This window comes from Microtus oregoni, unplaced genomic scaffold (assembly GCF_018167655.1).
Source record: "Microtus oregoni isolate MIOR12 unplaced genomic scaffold, Mior012 000033F_ref0000390, whole genome shotgun sequence".
Taxonomy (NCBI): Eukaryota; Metazoa; Chordata; class Mammalia; order Rodentia; family Cricetidae; genus Microtus; species Microtus oregoni.
In genome coordinates, this window is record NW_024543092.1 from 4,185,214 (window position 1) to 4,203,721 (window position 18,508).

Consider the following 18,508-nt stretch of genomic DNA (forward strand, 5'->3'; position numbering starts at 1 on the left):
TGGAAGCAAGCCAGTAAGCAACTCCCCTCCATGGCCTCTGCATCAGCTCCTGCTTCCAGGATCCTGCCATGTTTGAGTTCCTCTCCTGACTTCCTTCAGTGATGGACAGCAATGTGGAAGTGTAAGTCAAATAAAACCTTTCCTCCCCAACTTGCTTTTGGTCTTGCTGTTTCCTTGCAGTAATAGAAGCCCTAACTAAGGCAGAAAGCATTCAAAAAATGTTAATTACCAGGCACTTTGGAATAGTATCTGAGGGTCGAAAGCTGTCTCTTGATTCCCACGTTAGTGTTTTCAGGGCTATGTTGAGCATGTTCCTGCATGGCAGCCTTGTGACCCTTCACCCTCACCCTTAGGAGGTCAGGCACATTCTCACTATTTTACAGACAAGGAACCCGAGAAGTTAGAAGTGGTGCAGGGTAAGTGGCAGAGCTGAGATGGGGACCAGAGCATGTGGTTTTCAGTGACACATTGCCTTCTGCTGTTTAGACAAGATGTGAAATTAACTATTTAAAAGTGCCAAGAAATAAACCGGAATGGGTCTTTTGCTCCGAGTTCTGAGGTTACCGGAAAGTCTGAGGATGAGCTCTGAAGGAGAAAACCCAGGTCCTGTACCTTTCTTACAGAGTGAAATGGAGAAAACAGGACCTTATCAAGGGACAAAGCTGAGAAAAGAGTCGAAGGTCCAGCTGGCATCCACGAAGTGGCTCAGCAGCTATAAGCCCAGCTTCCTGGGATCCCTGAGACCGACGTGGTGGAAGGAGAGCACCGATCCCTGCTCGTTGTCCTCTGACTTCTCTGTGAAGCATGCACACACCACACCCATAAGTAAAACATAAATAAATGTAACAGAAAATTTAAAAAAAAAAAGAATGCATCATCTTTTTCCTAATGGCCTTCATCTCCCCTTCCTCCCATCTTCCCTTCTTGATGTCTGTCCTGTCTGTAGCTCCAATATTACAAAGACCTATTGCAAACGAAGAAATACAGCTTTTAAAGCACTGACAGGAGGGGGGCATTCTTTTGCAGCTAGAATTCTTTTGTAGGGCACCTGCCCCCAGCTCCTGGGCTTCTGTCCTCTGATTAGTCAAGATTGTTACCATTCTCTCTGGAAGAATTCTGCTATGACTTCTTGACTTCCTCCCTAGATTGTAGGCTTCAGTACTTGCTTAAAGAGAGGGAGTTTAGCTTTAGGAAAACAGATAAACAAACTGGGACTGAGTTTTCTTTGTTTTCTTGTGTGTGTGAGTATGTGTGTATGCAGGTATATGAATATACACTTGTGTATATGTGCATGGTATTTATGTATGCATTCAGGTATGTGCTTGGGCATGTGGAAGCCAAGGATAAACTGCAAGTGCCATTCATCAGAAACTGCCATATATGTAAATATACATACTTACATATATATATATATATATATATATATATATATATATATATATATATATGTATATATATCAACACAGGGTCCTCGCCAAGAACAATTGGTGCTTTTAACTACTGAGCCATCTCTCTGGCCCCAGCTTGATATTTTGATTGTTTTGGTTTTTATTTGCTTTTGTTTTGATACAGGGACTCCTTGTGTAACTTGGCTGGCCTAGAACTTGTTATGTAGACCAGGCAGGCCTTGAACTCATAGAGTTCCCCTTGCCTATGCCAATCAAGGGCTGGGATTAAAAGTGTGCACCACCTTGCCTGGCTTCCTGCCTTGCTTTTATGAGATGTAGTCTCTCACTGAAACCTGGAGCTCACTATTTAATTAGACTAGCCAGGCAGCGAGCATCAGGGACCCTCCTGTCTCTGTACGCACAGTTCTTGGGTGGCAAGCGTGGGCCACCTTGTTCAGATTTTTTTATATCTGTGCTGGGCATTGAACTCAGGAGTACCATAAGCTGCAAAGCCCCATACTGACTAAACTATTTATTTCTCCAGTCACTTGACTTTGAGTTTCTTTTTAAAGAAAAAAATATGGAGATAAAATTTTCTCTTGGTTTCCATATTTTAAAAGTGTATTTCTATTACATTCTTGGAGAAAACATGAAATGGTCTTGGAGTTTCTAAAGAAAGCACCGCACAATCCCTGAGTTATAAAATGGGTATCAGATACAAAAGCCTGACAGGAATCCTTTCCCAGCTTAGCCTGACATGAATGCTGCCACTGAATCTCTGTATGGCTCTCAGGGTAACCACCAGAAAGGTGGAGGTTGAGTCCAGGGAGGTGCCACAGAGAAACCATAAATCATCCAAACAGCCGAAGCAGCCAACATAGTCAGGGCTACTATTGCTATCATGAAACACCATGGCTGAGGCAAGCAGCCAAGGAAAGGGATTGGCTTACACTTCCACATCACTGTTCATCACCACAGGAAGTCAGGGCAGGATCCGGGAGGCAGGAGCTGATGCAGAGGCCACTGAGGGGTGCTGCTTACTAGCTTGCTCATCATGGCTCGCTCAGTCTGCTTTCTTATAGAACCCAGGACCATCAGCCCAAATTCCACTCATATTAGGCTGGGCCCACTGCCATCAATCACTAAAGGGAAAATGCCCTAAACCACCTTCTATGGAGGCATTTTCTCAATTGAGGTTTCCTCCCTTCAGATAACGCTAATGTGCCACCCTGACATAAAATTAGCTGTCTTTGACAGAGAGAAAACCTGTGCCTTCTGGACTCAGAGGTTAGCTTTGGGAATGAAGGCTCTGTCACACCACCCTTCACGTTACTGGTGGAGAAACCACGCTTTAGCCTGTAGTACCTCACTGTTATCAGACGGTGAACCGGGTGAGGCGTGGCTGGGACACAGAGTGTGCCACTTAACGGGAGAGCTCTTGGAGAATCTTCTACTATTGAAAGAATCTGGTAATGTTTTGTAATGATTTGATGAGGATTTACTCATCCTAAGAGTTGTGCAAACATTTTCTCGTGTGTGAGTGTTCCCTTGACTTTACACTTTACCTTTGTTTTGTAAGCTACAATTTTTTTCCTCTTCTGTAATCTGTAGTTTTTCTTTGGAACAGCTTTTCTCATCTACTAATCTTTCTGCTTTAATCTTTTAAAAACGTTTTTAAAGATTTATTTTATGTGTGTATATATGGGCACCACATGCATGTGTGGTACCTGCAGGAGTCGGAAGAAGGCATCAGATCCCCTGGAACTGGAGTTCAGGTGATTGTTAGCTGCTACACTGGTTCTGGAAGTCAGACCTGGGTCCTCTACAAGAGCGGCAAATTTCTAAACCACCGAGCCAGCGCTCTAGTTGAAATTACACGTGAGTGAGAACGGATCACGAGACACATGACAAAACCCACTCTAAGAGTTTATTGAGAGAGAGAGAGAGAAAGGCACCTGCCCAGGCCTGAGAACGTTGGTACAGGAAGAGAGCGTGAAGTGTGCTTGTCTAGCTTTTAAACGCTGTGCACAGGGGCTTACATGGCTACATTAGGCATAGAACACGTGACCACGCTGGCCATAGATCATGTTGGGCTTGAGGGCCCTGGGTGGTTTTTTTTTTTTTTTTTTTTTTTTTTTTTTGGTTTTTCGAGACAGGGTTTCTCTGTGGCTTTGAAGCCTGTCCTGGAACTAGCTCTGTAGACCAGGCTGGTCTCGAACTCACAGAGATCCGCCTGCCTCTGCCTCCCAAGTGCTGGGATTAAAGGCATGCGCCACCATCGCCCGGCCCTGGGTGGGTTTTTAAGTTGCCTGAATGCTTGATGGCTCATGCCTGGCCCTGGAACCCGGAAGTGCCAGCGCTTGGGGTGGCTAGACATTTTGCCAAAGCTCTGGGTAATGGAAATGATAACACTAGTCCCTTTGCTTGATCTTTACCCATTACTTTAAGTTCCATACAGAACTCAATAGGTTATTAAATAGTTTCTTACTGAAAGAATCATAGTAAGAAATGTTTTCTGTTTCTCTTGTCTTTAAAAGTAATTCTTTTAAAAATTATCCCAATCAAAGATTGGTTGACAGTGGTGATCTCGGGGCTAAAGTACTTGCCTTCTCTTCTCTCTTATGTAGCTGACAGGCGTGGCTGACAAGTGATTCACAGTTAAGATGACAGCCCCCCCCCTTTGCATTTAAAAGTTGAGTCTGTCTGATTTTACTACATTCCTGCTTTAAAACACTGTTGGTATAGTTAGCAGTTCAGTAGTTCAAGTAGTTATCTTGAGATAAGAGGTGAACTAGAGAATTTTGCAAACTTACACAAAAACTACCATTCCTTGATGCAGGGAGTGGGATGTCAGCTTTATAACTAATTTGAAGAACAAACGGTACCCTTTTCCCAAAGTGAGGAAATTAAAAATGGGCATGTATTTTATAGACTTTTGTAGCTACAAAGCAGACAAAACTCCCATCTCTTCGAATTTGAAGTTAATACTGTGTTCAAAAGTCTTCCACAGCCAAATTATTAAGCCCGGTTTCCCGGAACTTACTGCATGTCAAAGAAAACAAAAGCTCCTTTCCCACCCTTCCCCCATCCTGAGCAGGAGGCTTGGTAAGTGAACACCAGAGGGAGGGATGCATGCCTTCTTTCCAATCTTTGGTGTGTGGAGAGTCCCTGGGATAGGATGCTGGCTGAGTACTAGTCAGGTTGAGTTCCCACAAAGAAGACAGAGCCGGGTGGGGCAGAATCTGCAGTGTTGTCGGGTTTCCAGATTGCATCTAGATGCTGCAGGGCTGGCTTTAGACCAGATTATGCTCAACTCAGGCTCCGTCTTGGATTGAGAACTGAGTCAGTCCCAGAGCATCCTCCATGATTCTGTACATGCCTTCAGAGGCTATGAAGTTAGACTCTTAGAACCAGACCTTTGGAGACCCAGGGAATCCATCCACCCATTCCACAGCCAGGCTAAGGAAGCTTGCAGGGCTCAGGAATGCATGATATTCATATGGCTGGTCTCTGGTAGAGCCAGGACTTGAATCCAGGGTTTTCCTCCAATCCATTCATACTTAATAAGCTAAGTAGATTGTGCATCAACATATTTGGATATAATTTGAATGTGTATAATGGTGAACTTAGAAAAATAAATGTGTGTGTGCATGTGTGTGTGTTGTAGGATAGAGGTTGCTGACCAATATCTTCCTTAAACCCTCTCTATCTTATTTTTTTGAGATAGGGTCTTTCAGGGAACATGGAGGTTTCCACCAATTTAGCTATAGTAGGTAGCCAGCAAGTCCCCTGCCTCCACCTCCCCATCACTTGGGATTGTAGGCATGATACGGAGTTTACGTGGACACTGGGGATTGAACTTAGGTACTAATGAATGTGTAGCAAGCACTCATCAACTGAACTCTTTAGCCCTACATTTTGGTAGTGGCGCTTGCCTTTAATCCCAGCACTCAGGAGGCAGAGGCAGGCAGGTTTCTGTGAGTTTGAGACTCAGCCTGGTCTACAGAACAAGTTCCAGGACAGATAGGGCTGTTACATAGAGAAACCCTGTCTTGAAAAAAAGGAAAAAGTGTGCTTGTTTAATTATTGTATGCACATTTACCACATCCATATGAAGTAACAGGAATGTGAAAGTCAGAAGACAACTCACGGAAGTCAGTTCTTTCCTTCTACTGTGTCAGTTATTTCTGGCTGGACACTGTGCATCCAATCCTGCTTGGTCTAGATACTGCTGTGGAATTACTCTTTGGTACACTGTGAAATGGGTTGCTTTCATTGTTAATAAAAAGCTGATTGGCTGGACTTTCGGGGCAGGAATTTCAGGGCAGAGTGAATGCTAGGAAGAAGGACGGAGTCTGAGGAGTCAAAAGCCAAACATGAAAGAAGTAACATGAGGAGTTCATAGATGAGGTAAACGAGCCTCGGGGGCAGCACATAGATTCATTTAAGTTAGGAGCTGCCTGGAAGCCGGGCAGTGGTGGTGCACGCCTTTAATCCCAGCACTCAGGAGGCAGAGGCAGGTGGATCTCCGGGAGTTTGAGGCCAGCCTGGTCTACCAGAGCTAGTTCCGGGATGGGCACCAAAGCTACAGAGAAACCCTGTCTCGAAAAACCAAAAAAAAAAAAAAAAAAAAAAAAGAACTGCCTGGAGATAAGTCTAAGCTATCAGCAGAGCATTTATAATTAATATTAAGTTGTTGTGTGGTTATTTTGGCGAGCAACTGGTGGGATGGGAAGGTACAGCTACAAGATACCTTTAGGACCCTTGAAGAACTTTATTGTTTATGCTGGAGTCAAAATACATAAGTAGAAAAGAATTAATACTAAAGATAGCACATAGAGGGATGGATGCAGGAGGATCCAGAGTTCAAAATCAACCTTGACTAAACAAACAAGCAAAAACCAGAATCTAGAGAGCTCAGGGTACTCAGAAAAGTTCCATAGGTCTGATGGTTTAGCTCAGTTGTTAGAGAAATTGTCTAGCATTGCTGAAACCCTGGGTTTAATACCCAGCACTTCTTAAGTCAGGAGCAGGTTCACAGACTTGTATTCTCAGCACTTGGGGTAGAGCAGGAGTATTGGGAATCCAAGGCATCATTAGCTACACATTGAGTTTGAGGCTACTTTGGAATGCATGAAAGCTGGTCTAAAAGAAATTAAAATCCACATTAATAACAGGAAAGGGAAAGCCACGAGGGTGTAGGTGGAGTTTCTCTGTGTACTGCCAGCCACTCCCTGAATAATAACACTTATTAATTATAAATATAATAGACTTATTAATTATAACTGCTCAGCTGATAGCTGAGGCTTGTTTTTAACTAGCTCTTACACATTAAATTAACCCATTTCTATTTACCTATGTGCTGCCCTGAGGCTCATTTACCTCATGTGTGTACCTGTTCTCTTGCTCGTTCCATGTCTCACGGTGTCTCCTCAGACTCCTTCTTTTTCTTCCCAGTGTTCTCCTTGTCTGTCTTCCTGCCTAGCTATAGGCCAGACAGCTCTTTATTAACCGATGAGAGTAGTATGTATTTACAATGCACAAAGGTTGTTCCACAACACCAGGGAACACTATAGAAGAAAGAACAGTGGCTGGAAGGATGTCAACAAACAGAAGTATGGATCCTGTGCCATCTTATTGGAGACAAGTTTTGACAAGAATATCACTTACCAGGGTAGGGACATGGGGATTAGAAAAATAGTAAAGAGAACAAAGACGCGAGTGAAAATAGTAAAGCAGAAAACATAGGATAGTGCCGGGAGTTCCAGTGAATACTGAAATTACATGCGTTTAATTGCCCATAACTTATACCCCAATGCAACAGGGAGATGAAGGAAAAGATTGCTTTAACATGGTACAAAGGACAGCTCGAGCAGTTATTTACTTCAATACTTTGAGACATCCATGTTATTAGCATTTTCTTGTTCAGGCAATGAAACCACCCTAGACCAAGTATCCTGAAGACAACCACTCCCAAGGTCAAACCACATTTTTTTCAAAAGAAGGAACAGAAATATGCTTTGGTCCATTGGTCAGGGTGGAGTGGATTGACCTATATGGGCCATCTTAACGGCAAAGAAAACCCACATGTCGGTTAGGGTGTGTAGTCACACTTGCTGTCAACAGCTTAGAACAAGCTAAAACTCTCTCCCCTTTAGGCAAGGTAGAAATAGGCTCACATTTTTGGGCCTCCACACCATCTCATGATGTAAAGTGTAAAAGTAAGTAGGCTATCACAGAGCGAGAGAATATGACCCAACTCCCATCATAGATTGATGTGGGAGTGTCATATATCAATCTGTTGATTTCATTGGTTAAGCAATAAAGAAACTGCTTGGCCCTGATAGGTTAAAACATAGGTGGGAGGAGTAAACAGAACAGAATGCTGGGAGGAAGAGGAAGTGAGCTCAGAGAGATGCCATGTTCCCTGCTCCCGGGCAGACACGATGAAGCTCTGACCCAGGATGGACATAGGCTAGAATCTTCCCGGTAAGCGCACCTCGGTGCTACACACATGATTGGAAATGGGCTAGTCCAGGTGCGAGAGTTAGCCAAGAAGAGGCTAGATATAATGGGCCAAGCAGTGTTTAAAAGAATACAATTTGTGTGTTGTTATTTTGGGGTATAAGCTAGCCAGGCGGCCGGGGTGCTGGGGACGCAGCCCCACCGCTCATATTACAACAATAGATATTAATCTATTTGTGAGAACTCTGACCATGTAACTACATACCCTTGCTTCACGTAAGAATAAAGTCTCCTGTAGACAGAGTTTTTCTGTGTCTTGGCAGTTGCTTCCAAATAACCATTCAGAGAATATTATTAATTATAAATGCTTGGTTAAGAGCTTAGGCTTATTACTAGCTAACTCTTACACTTAAAATTAACCCATATTTCTTATCTAACCTCCACCACATGGTGGTACCTTCTTTCAACACAGCACATTTATCTTGTTTCTCTCTGCATCTGCTTGCAACTCCCAAGACTCTGCCTTCTTCTTCCCAGCATTCTCTCTGCCCTGAAAATCCTGCCTAGCTATCAGCCAACCAACCTTTTATTAACCATAAGAGCAATACATATTTACCGTGTACAGAAGGATTACTCCACAACAGCCTCCATGTAAGTTTTTGGTGTTTGGTGGGGACAAGCCATAGACATACTGGAGTAGGAACCATGGAAGAATCTGAGGAAACATGATTGCCACAGGAACAGGATGAAGTGATGGACGAGGCAGAGTGAAGGAGTGGAGACTGCCACAATGAAGTTGCTCAGGAGACCATTAGCAGCACTCCCATTCAGAGGTGAAGTGGTACCTTCCTCTTCAATAAGATCTGCTGCTATAAAATGCCCAGAAAAAAAGCAATGTGAAGGAAGGGCTCACAGTTTGAAGGTACAGTCCACCGTGCAGGAAAGTCATGGCAGCAGACACTTGAAGATACAGCTGCTCGCAACACACCCACAAACCAGGAAGCAGGGGGTGATGAACGGATGCTGCTTAGCTCACTTTTTATTCCATCTAGGACCCAGTACATGAAATGTTGCAAGATACATTTTTGGCAGATCTTCCTACTTCAATTAATCCCCCCACAAACGTGCCCAGTGACGAACCCAATCTATGTCATACCTCATAGGAAGCTTGTGGTCTGTAGGTGTTAGTTATCACAGGGTGGAGTTTGAAATGAGACACGCAGGTGTGGAAACATGGACAATAAAAGATTAAAGGACCTTGTGGAAGAATTAGATGCTGGTGGTAGGGATAAGAGGCAAGGAGAATAAGGTGGAGTGAGAAGAATTTGGATGTCAACTAAATGACTTGAATAGAGAGATCAAGAGAGGAAGCCAAGCCTAGAAGGAAATTCACTTTCAGATTCCCTGACATGGAAATATAGTAAGACACCCAAGGAGAAAGAATCCAGCTAAGTGGACCAAGGAACTGTTGAAAACCTTCAAAAAGGGCTTTCAGTTTCATCCGCATTTCCCGACAATCTCGCTAACTCAGCCAGTTGAAATGCAGATGACTAAGCTGATCCCAGTGTCTGATAGACTCTTCATGAGGAAGTCCAAGAGCCCTAGCTCAAAGGCAAATGCCAGTTTCTCTCTCCTTTTTTTCTTCAAAGACATGACCTCACTCCCCTAAACTCTTACCTACTTCAGTTTGGCCTCCAACTGAAATCCTCCTACCTCAGGCTCTTGTGTGCTGGATTCAAAGGAAAAGAACCATTCTGTCTGGCTAATGTCAAGTTTGCTTTTTAATTATGGAAAAAGAATTGGAAGCTTAAGCTTCTTTGAATAGTATAGTCAACTGAAAAAAAATAGGGAAATGTCAAAATATAACCCCCAAATTTAGGATTATTTTACATTTAGAGACTTAGTTCAATCTCTTTCTAAATGTTATTCCTATGAAGTAAACATTTCAAAATAAGTAAAATTTAAAAATGTCTTTTATTATTATTACTATTATTTGTGTATGTGTTTTATTATTGTTACCATTATTATTTGTGTGTGTATGCGTGCACACATATGTAGAAGTCACAGGACAACTTTTTGGAATTGGTTCTTTCCTTTCATCATAGAGGTCCCAAGGATCGAATTCAGGTTCTCAAGTTTGGTGTCAAGCCCCCTTATTCAGTGAGTCATATCTGCTGGTCCTCGCAGCCCTGATTTTATTTTAGTTTTGTTTTTAGAGACAGGGTTTCTCTGTGTAATAGTCCTAGTTGCCCTGAAGCTGACCTTGAACAGGTTGACCTTGAACTCACAGAGCTCTGTCTGCCTCTGCCTCCCAAGTGCTGGGATTAAAGGCCTGTGTTACCCCACTGTCCAATAATTTCCTTCCTTTCTTCCCTCCTTCCTTCCTTCCTTCTTTCCTTCCTTCCTTTTTTGAGACAGTCTTGCCAGTCTGGCCTTGAACTTGTGATCCTCCCACCTCTTCCTTCTAGGTACAGAGATTACAGTGGGTGTTAGCAGCCACTCTTGATTTTATTTTTATTAAAGTGATATAAACACACCATTTAAATAACCCCTAAATTCTAAAGTCTTCAAAAGCCATTGTCTGCCTTCAAATCTCCATTTTCTGCTTCCTTTTCCCAGAGAGGTCTGGGTTTCAAGTTAATTGTTTATATTTTACTTGAATTGAGCTCTGTCCTCAGCCTGATATCTCAGTTTGTAAGATTTTTTATCACTTACTGACCCTTCTATCTCCAAGTCATTTTGGTATAACATATTCCCTCCTCTCCAGTTGAGATACCATCTACAGTCTTCCTGTCAAAAAGATAATTTAAGTTTAGTTTCTCTTTGACTTGTACCAAACTGTCCCTACTACTTCTTCCTGCTCATCATCCTTGCTTGGAGTCACAGCATTTCTGATTCCCTTGGAGTTGAAAGTAAATACTGTTTTGACTTTGGAGGCTTAGTGCTGGTTGAATCATACAGGGAACTGTGGGTACTTTTCCTTCACTTGATGACTTGCAGTTTTACCTTAGCAGGGCATGGTGGCATGTGCTTGTCATTCCAGCACTTTGCAAGCTGAGTCAGGAGGTTCATAAGTTCAAGGCCAGCCTGGGCTACCTAGTAAGATCCTACCAAGAAAAAGGAAAAGGGAAAAAGGGATTGTCTTCCTTCTTCATTTACCTACATTTCTAGCCATATGTTTGCTACTAATGCATATTTATTATGTCATATTTAAATACTTTATTTTTTATTAGCATATATTACCTATATAATAGGAAATTTCATTATAACATTTTCGCACACATATATAATGTATTTTGATCACATTCATATTCATCCCTTTTCCCCTCCCTCTCATCCTCTTTCTTATCCCAGTTGGTCCTTTCTCTACTTTCATGTCTTTATTTATTTACTTACTTTCATGACCCAATGAGTTTAATTAGGGTTGTTTACAGGAGCATGGATGGAGGATGGATGGCTACACACAGAAGAAAAAACACCTTCCCCAAGTAACCATTGCATCTATAGATTGTATATCTTATAGGTGTTTTCATTCATACTGCCATTGCATCCATTTTATCTTTTTTTTTTTAAATTTTAAAAGAACAATTACAGTTGTGTGTGCGTGTGCGTGTGTGTCTCTGTGTGTGTGTATTATAAGCTACAGTATGTGTGTAGAAGTAAGAGGTCATCCTGTGGGAATCAGTGTTCTCCATTTACCATAGGCATCCTGGGATCAAATTCAGGTTATCAGGCTTGGTGGCAAGTGCCTTTACCTGTGAAGCCCTCTCATTTCTCAAATGTCTTCTGGAAGCTTCCAACATTTCTGGATCCAGATAGGCCTCTCCTTGCATCAGTGTGAAAATGCCTCTCTTGCATTGGATCTCATATTATCCTGAGCACGTGTGTTCACTGTTCTGGACTTGTGCCAGCTTCCTGCTCCTGTGCCCGGGGACCATGCCTCTTCCTCCATTATCTGTAACTGTAAGCCCAGATAAACCTTTCTTCCTGAAGTTGCTGTTGGTCATGTTATTCTATCACTGCAACAGAAAATAAGTAACACTCATGGTATCCAGAGATTGAACTTGCCTGGCTTACATAGCAAATATCTCTACCCACTGAACCATCTCACCAGCCTTTTTTTTTTTTTTTTTTGTATCTATGAAACAGAGTCTTGCCATATAGCCCTGGCTGGCCTGGAGCTCATCATGAAGACCAATTTAACCTTGAATCTACATTGATCCTTTTGCCTCTGCCTTCTGAGTGCTGGGATTACAGGCATGCACGACTGTACCTACCAAGAGTCTCCTATTTTTGTTTCATTAATTAAAAAAAAAATTGGCTTTCTGTCCATATATTAATACTCACTTGAACTTGTGATTCTCCTGCCTCAGCCTCCCAAATTTTGATATTGAAGATGTAAACCACTACAGCTGGATAATAATAGTTTCAAGATATTTTTTCTACCTGTTCTTTGTTCCTTTAGGGTTTTTGTTGTTGTTGTTTATATATTTCATTTCAACATTTGTATGAGAAGTTATCCGCAGTTGCTTATTAATTCCCAATTTTCCTTTCATGATTAAGGGCATAAGAATAAGAAGTGAAGCAGGCACCCCCAGAATACGGATGACTTTCATTTTCCTAGGATAGTCTTCCTTAAATCGTTTCTTCTTGTGACAATGATTCACTATAGGACATGTGGCCAGTGATGGTGGTGGATGAACCTGACTGCCTGTAGTCTAGTTATCCTGAGAAAGAAGGAGGCAATGTTAGTGCAGTGGTCTGAAAATGAAAATGGCCCCCAGAGGCTCACAGGGAGTACTATTGGAGGTGTGGCCTTGTTGGAGTAGGTGTGGCCTTACTGGAAGAAGTGTGTCATTGGCGGGTAGACTTCTAGATTTCAGAAGCTCAAGCCAGGCCTGGTAGCTCACTAACTTCCTGCTGCCTCTGGATCAGGATGAAGAGCTCTCAAATACCTCTCCAGTACTACGTCTGCCTGCATGGAATTATGCTTCTGGCCATGATGATAATAGGCGAAACTTCTGAACTGTAAGCTAGCCCCAATGGAACTCCTTCATAGGAGTTGCTGTGGTTATGGTGTCTCTTCATGGCAATAGAACCCTAACTAACTGAGACAGTTATCATGGAGTCCCACACTCACCCTTCTTGGTTTTGGTATAGATCCCTTGCCCTTGACTTGCTTCCCAGGTCCACAGACCCTGTTTTTTTAGAACATTCTTCAGTTGGGTCCTTCAGTTCCCAAACTATGTGGATGGGGCCATGATGTGGGAGTGTCATATATCAATCTGTTGATTTTATTGGTTAAGCAATAAAGAAACTGCTTGGCCCTCATAGGTTAAAACATAGGTGGGAGGAGTAAACAGAACAGAAGGCTGGGAGAAAGAAGCTGAGTCATGAGTCACCATGATTCTCCCACTCCAGGCAGATGCAGGTTAAGATCATTTCTGGTAAGCCAGCTCGTGGGCTACACAGATTACTAAAAATGGGCTAGTCCAGGTGCGAGAGTTAGCCGAGAAAAGGCTAGATATAATGGGCCAAGCAGTGTTTAAAAGAATACAGTTTCCGTGTAATTATTTCGGGGCATAAGCTAGAGCTAGCCATGTGGGCGGCCCGTGCCGGGGATGCAGCCCTGCCACTCATATTTCAACAGGGCCAAGGACTTGAAGGACCTAACTAGTCCTTTTCTCTCAGGTGGTCCTTTCTCCATTGCTCCCCACAACCAGGGTAGAGATGAACTCATGTTTGATGGTTAGTTTTAACAGTTAACTTGACACAACCTAAAATTACCTGGGAAAAGAGTCTCAGTGAGGGATCATCTAGATCAGGTTGTCCTCTGGCCATGTCTTCAGGGAACTGTATCCATTTTAATAGTTATGTGGGAAGACCCAGCACAAAGACCCCGCTTGGTAACTATAGAGAAAACAGGCAGAATACTAAGCATGCATGCATTAATTCCTCTCTCCTCTTAACTGTAGAAGTTACATGGCCAGCTGGCCCTAGCTCCTGCCGGAGTGACTGTTCTGTTGTGATGAACTGTCACTGGATGCCTAAGCCAAATAAACCCTTCCTCTCCTGCTTTTTTGTCAGGAGGTCTTATCATAGCAACAGAAATGAGCCGAGAACATAGATAGCAAATGGGATCAGGAGAATGGAGGACAGTTAGAATCTATTTCAGATCACTCTAGCTAATTGATTCTAAAGGGGGGGGGTGGAAAAATGAATTTTCCCTTCCAGTAATGGCAATGAGAACTCCTTCAGAAGGGCCCGATGGGCCTCACTGGATTGCTAGTCCAGACCATTTTAGCATAGCTACGAGGGCTGAGGATAAGGCCCTCCATCAGCTATTCCTGGCCTATGAATCCGCTCCTAGGCTAGGGAGAGGAGTGATTGACCGCTTCAGAAAATCTGACTGGAACAGAAGAGGCAAGTCATTCCCTATGGCAGTGGTCCTCAAACTGTGGAGTCTCAAACTTATTTGCTTATCAGATATCCTGGATATCAGATATTTACATGGTTGTGGGGCACCACAACAGGAGGAACTGTAATAAAGGGTCACAGCATTAGGAAGGTTGAGAACCACTGCCCCCTAAAAAGGTGTAAATTTCTTCAGAGAGTGGGGAGCTCCGTGGTTAAGTGCTTGCCTGTTTTCAATCCTGATAACCACAAAAGAAGAAAGGAGGTGTGGGGGGGGGGGAGGGGGAGGTTAGAGGCAAGGACAGACAACAACAGCAGATGTCCTTTATAGCTCATCTCTTAAGACTCAGCTCAGGGACCCTCTGAGTACCCCCTCCCCCATCAGGTGTCTTTCTACTGACTCATGTTACATCTTGTCTGGACTGCTACACCACGTTAATCTATAGCCATCTACTTGTGTGTGACCTCTTTGATGGTAAGTGTCCTGACTTAATTCTTATTTGCATACCCAGGCCTTCAGTGTGAGGTGCAGAAATGTCTGCCGTGAGGGAAAGATGATCTAGAAGAGTTAGCAGATCTTGCTATTAAGAGGGGAAGTAGAGGGGGTGGAGGGATGGCTGGGGGTTAAGAGCATACTGGCTGCTCTTTCAGAGGACCCAGGTTCAATTCCCAGCACCCACATGGCAGCTCACAACTGTCTGTAACTTCAGTTCTAGGGTTTCTGACACCCTCACACAGATATGCTGGCAGGTAAAACACCAATGAACTTAAAATAAAAATAGTAAATTATATGGAGAGACCAGCCTGGTGTTGAGGGGGGGGGGCTCAGAGAGGTACCTTCTAAAATGGAAGTTTTAAGTGCTCATACAGCTAAGGCCTGTCATTTATCACTAGTATTGATATGACTCACATCTAGCCTAGCCCTCCGTCAGCTACAGTAAACCTTGTCTCCCGGCCTTCACTTCTGACCTTCTCCCAGTCCTCAATGAACTGTCCCAGCAGAGAGGTCCTAACTTTTCACTCATCAGGCAAGTGGACACCTCCTATTTGCTGTTATTTATCATTATTAATTTATACAGTTGTACTCCCTAGATGGTTCCTGCCGTTACTCATTTTTGTTTTTATGTAGCCCAGGCTGCCCTTTAACTTGCTGTGTAGCCAAGGATGCCTTTGAACTTCTGATCCTCTGGCCTTTACCTCCCAAGTGCTGGGATTAGATTTTAGATGTGTGCCTGTGTCGTGAGGTGTTGGGGCTTTGTGTGTGCTCACTGAACTGTATCCCTAGGTCCAAGACAGAACACCCATATTCAAAACTAATAATAGACCTTTTGAAATGATGATCAATCAAAATTCTTTTTTTCTTTCCTTTTCTTTTTTTGGGGGAGGTTTTGAGACAGGGTTTCTCTGTGTAGCTCTGGCTGTCCTGGAACTCAATCTGTAGATCAGACTTACCTTGAACTCGAACTCAGAGATCTGCTTGCCTCTGTCTCCCAAGTACTGGGATTAAAGGCCTGAGCCACCTATAAATTCTTTTTTTCCCCTGCAGAGCATTTCCTAGGTCCCAAGTGACTGACCTATCTAAGGCCAGCTTTAGGATACAAGAGCTTCCTGTAAAGTTTCTCCAAGAGTTCTGAGCTAAACTTTGGGGTAAGCTGTTTGAAGTTTACAGCTGCGGCCTAGTAGACCTATTCTGAACTTCTGAGGCACAGAGGATGTTCTGAATTTAGAATAGTCTCCAATGGGCATATACTTCAGTTCTTTGGATTATGAAGGAATGTATGTTATTTAGTCCACAAAAGCTTTATATGTTATTATTTTGTTTCCTTAACTTTATTACAAGACTTTTATTTGTAGGTATCTTTAATGTCATATTTCAGCTTGCACAAATATTAGACGTTTAGCCAAAAAACTTCTTACATATTTAGTGAATAGTCCAGCATCTGCTACATGTACAGTTTTGTTTTCCATATTTTAATCTGAAAAAGATAAGGAAAGGTAAATCCCCTAAGCCTTTCCTTTCTCTTCTGTGTGGTTTATTCATATTAAATACTAAGAGGAAAGATGAAGTGATTTCTTGAATTTTAAAAAATACACTGTAGCTGGGCATGGCGGTGCAGGCCTTTAATCCCAACTTGAGTTCAAGGCCAGCCTGGTCTACAGAGTTAAACAATAACAATAACAACCAAACACAATTTCCCTCGAAACACCACAGAGATCCACACAGACACACACGTCTTCCTTCCACCCCTCGGCCACGCACACACACTCTATAGGAGAGCTGGGAAGATGGCTCAGTCGATAAAACACTCGCCTTCAATTTAAGCTCAATCCCTAGACAGACCCGGTTTATTTGTTGCTATTTTTCTCTTTTTCCTTGTCTTTTTCTTGCTTTGCAAAGCCGGGGTGACAGCTGAGACTTGAAGTCCAGGACTTGGGCAGTAGACAGATCCCTAAGGCTTCCTGGTCAGCCACCTCATCTACTCGGTGAGTTCTAGGCCAAAGAGAGACCCTGAATGAAAAAAAAAATGTGTCTGGAGACCAGTGGCCTCCATGCTGACGCATATGAACACAAACACAAATACACGCACACAAATACATCACAGATTTTCTCATATTTCTATTATTCTAAAAACCCTGCATCTATATTTAATCCCTCTTTCTTCTCTCCCTTCCTCTCTCTGTCTCCCTCTTTTGTTGATACTGAAGATTCAGTCTAGAGCCTTACACATGCTAGGCAAATCTTTTCCCACTGAGCAACAGCTCTGATCTATTTCTTTATACGGAGCCTCCTGCTAAGTTGTTCAGGCTGACCTCAAGCTTGCAATCTTCCTGCCTCAGTTTTCCAAATAGTTGGAATTACAGGCATATTTCACTGTGTCCGGTTGCTTTTATGTCTTTGCTTAGGTTTAGGAGAGAACATTTTATTTTTGGCTCTAATATTAGTACACAGTTCCATGCAAATCATGCCCATAGAGTAAATGTATGGTATATACATGTGCATATTTTTTATGTTAGTCTTTACATGTGCTATCATATCATACCTTCTGTCTTCTGTAAAAGACTTCCCTTACTATAGTGACAGCAGTATAAGCATCTTCCCTTCTTAGTGCCCAATGGTAACTACTTTGGGTTAATAGTGGGCTCAAGGGCCATGTTCCTATCATTGTCTCCACATGCCCCGTAGTGACCTTTCCAGCAGCCACTGTGGTCAGAAGGTACTCTTGGCACAGGTCACACTGCCTCTCCAGCACACATTACAGGTGGCTTGCTGGTTGTAGGTACATTAATGGTTACCCACACTCTGGTCCCCACAGTCTCTCAAAATGAAGCTGGTGCTGTCAAGAGCTCACAATGTCTGCTCTTAGGGAAATCTAGGCCTTTGTAGTCACAGTCTCCTACCAGGTATGGTTTCCTTACCTACCAAAGAACAGGACCATCTTGGGAACCTTGGTCACCGTGTCACGCTCTCCCCTCCCCCCCAAAAAACAATGCGGGTTTGCTCAGGTTGTCACTGAAGCTGACCCCTCAAATTTGCTATATAGTTGAAGCTCTGAACTTCTGATCCTCCCAGGTGGGGTCGGACTGTGAGTGTATGCAATGGTCAGTTTTGCGGGGTGCTGGGGATCGAACCTGGGGCTTCTTGCAGGCCTGACAGCCACTATAAACCCAGCTACACTATCAATCTCTTCATTATCTTTTTTTTTTAAAGAAACAGATTTATTTCATTTTTATTAATGTGTGTATGTGCATTTGTGGGAGAGTGCCTGTGAAGGCCAGGAGAGGGGGTTGTATCCCCTAGAGCCAGAGGTTGTGAGCCATCTGATGTGGGTTCTGGGAATCAAACCCAGGTCCTCCGCAAGAGCAGCAAGCAATTTTAACTGCTGAGTCATCTTTCTAGACTATGCCCCAAGCCTCATCATTTTGAAAGTAGGAACATTTTGAAAGTTTCTACCACTGTTACAGTCTGGATATAAAATGTGTAAAGGGTCCATGTGTTGGAGACTCAGTCTTTTATGGATAGATCCACTCTACCCAGTTAGTTAGGACAATTGCTTTCTGAGGTCTTTGACCCAGTGAAGGGATTAAGTCACTTGGTAGACTCATGATTCAATGGAGGCAGGGGCTCCTTGGAAGTGGTAGGTCTTTGCGGGCTGGATCTTGTTCTGGGCCTCTCTGGCTTTCTGCTTTGTGACAACCACAAAGCGTGCAGACTCTGCCATGATCTATGCTCTGCTGCTTTA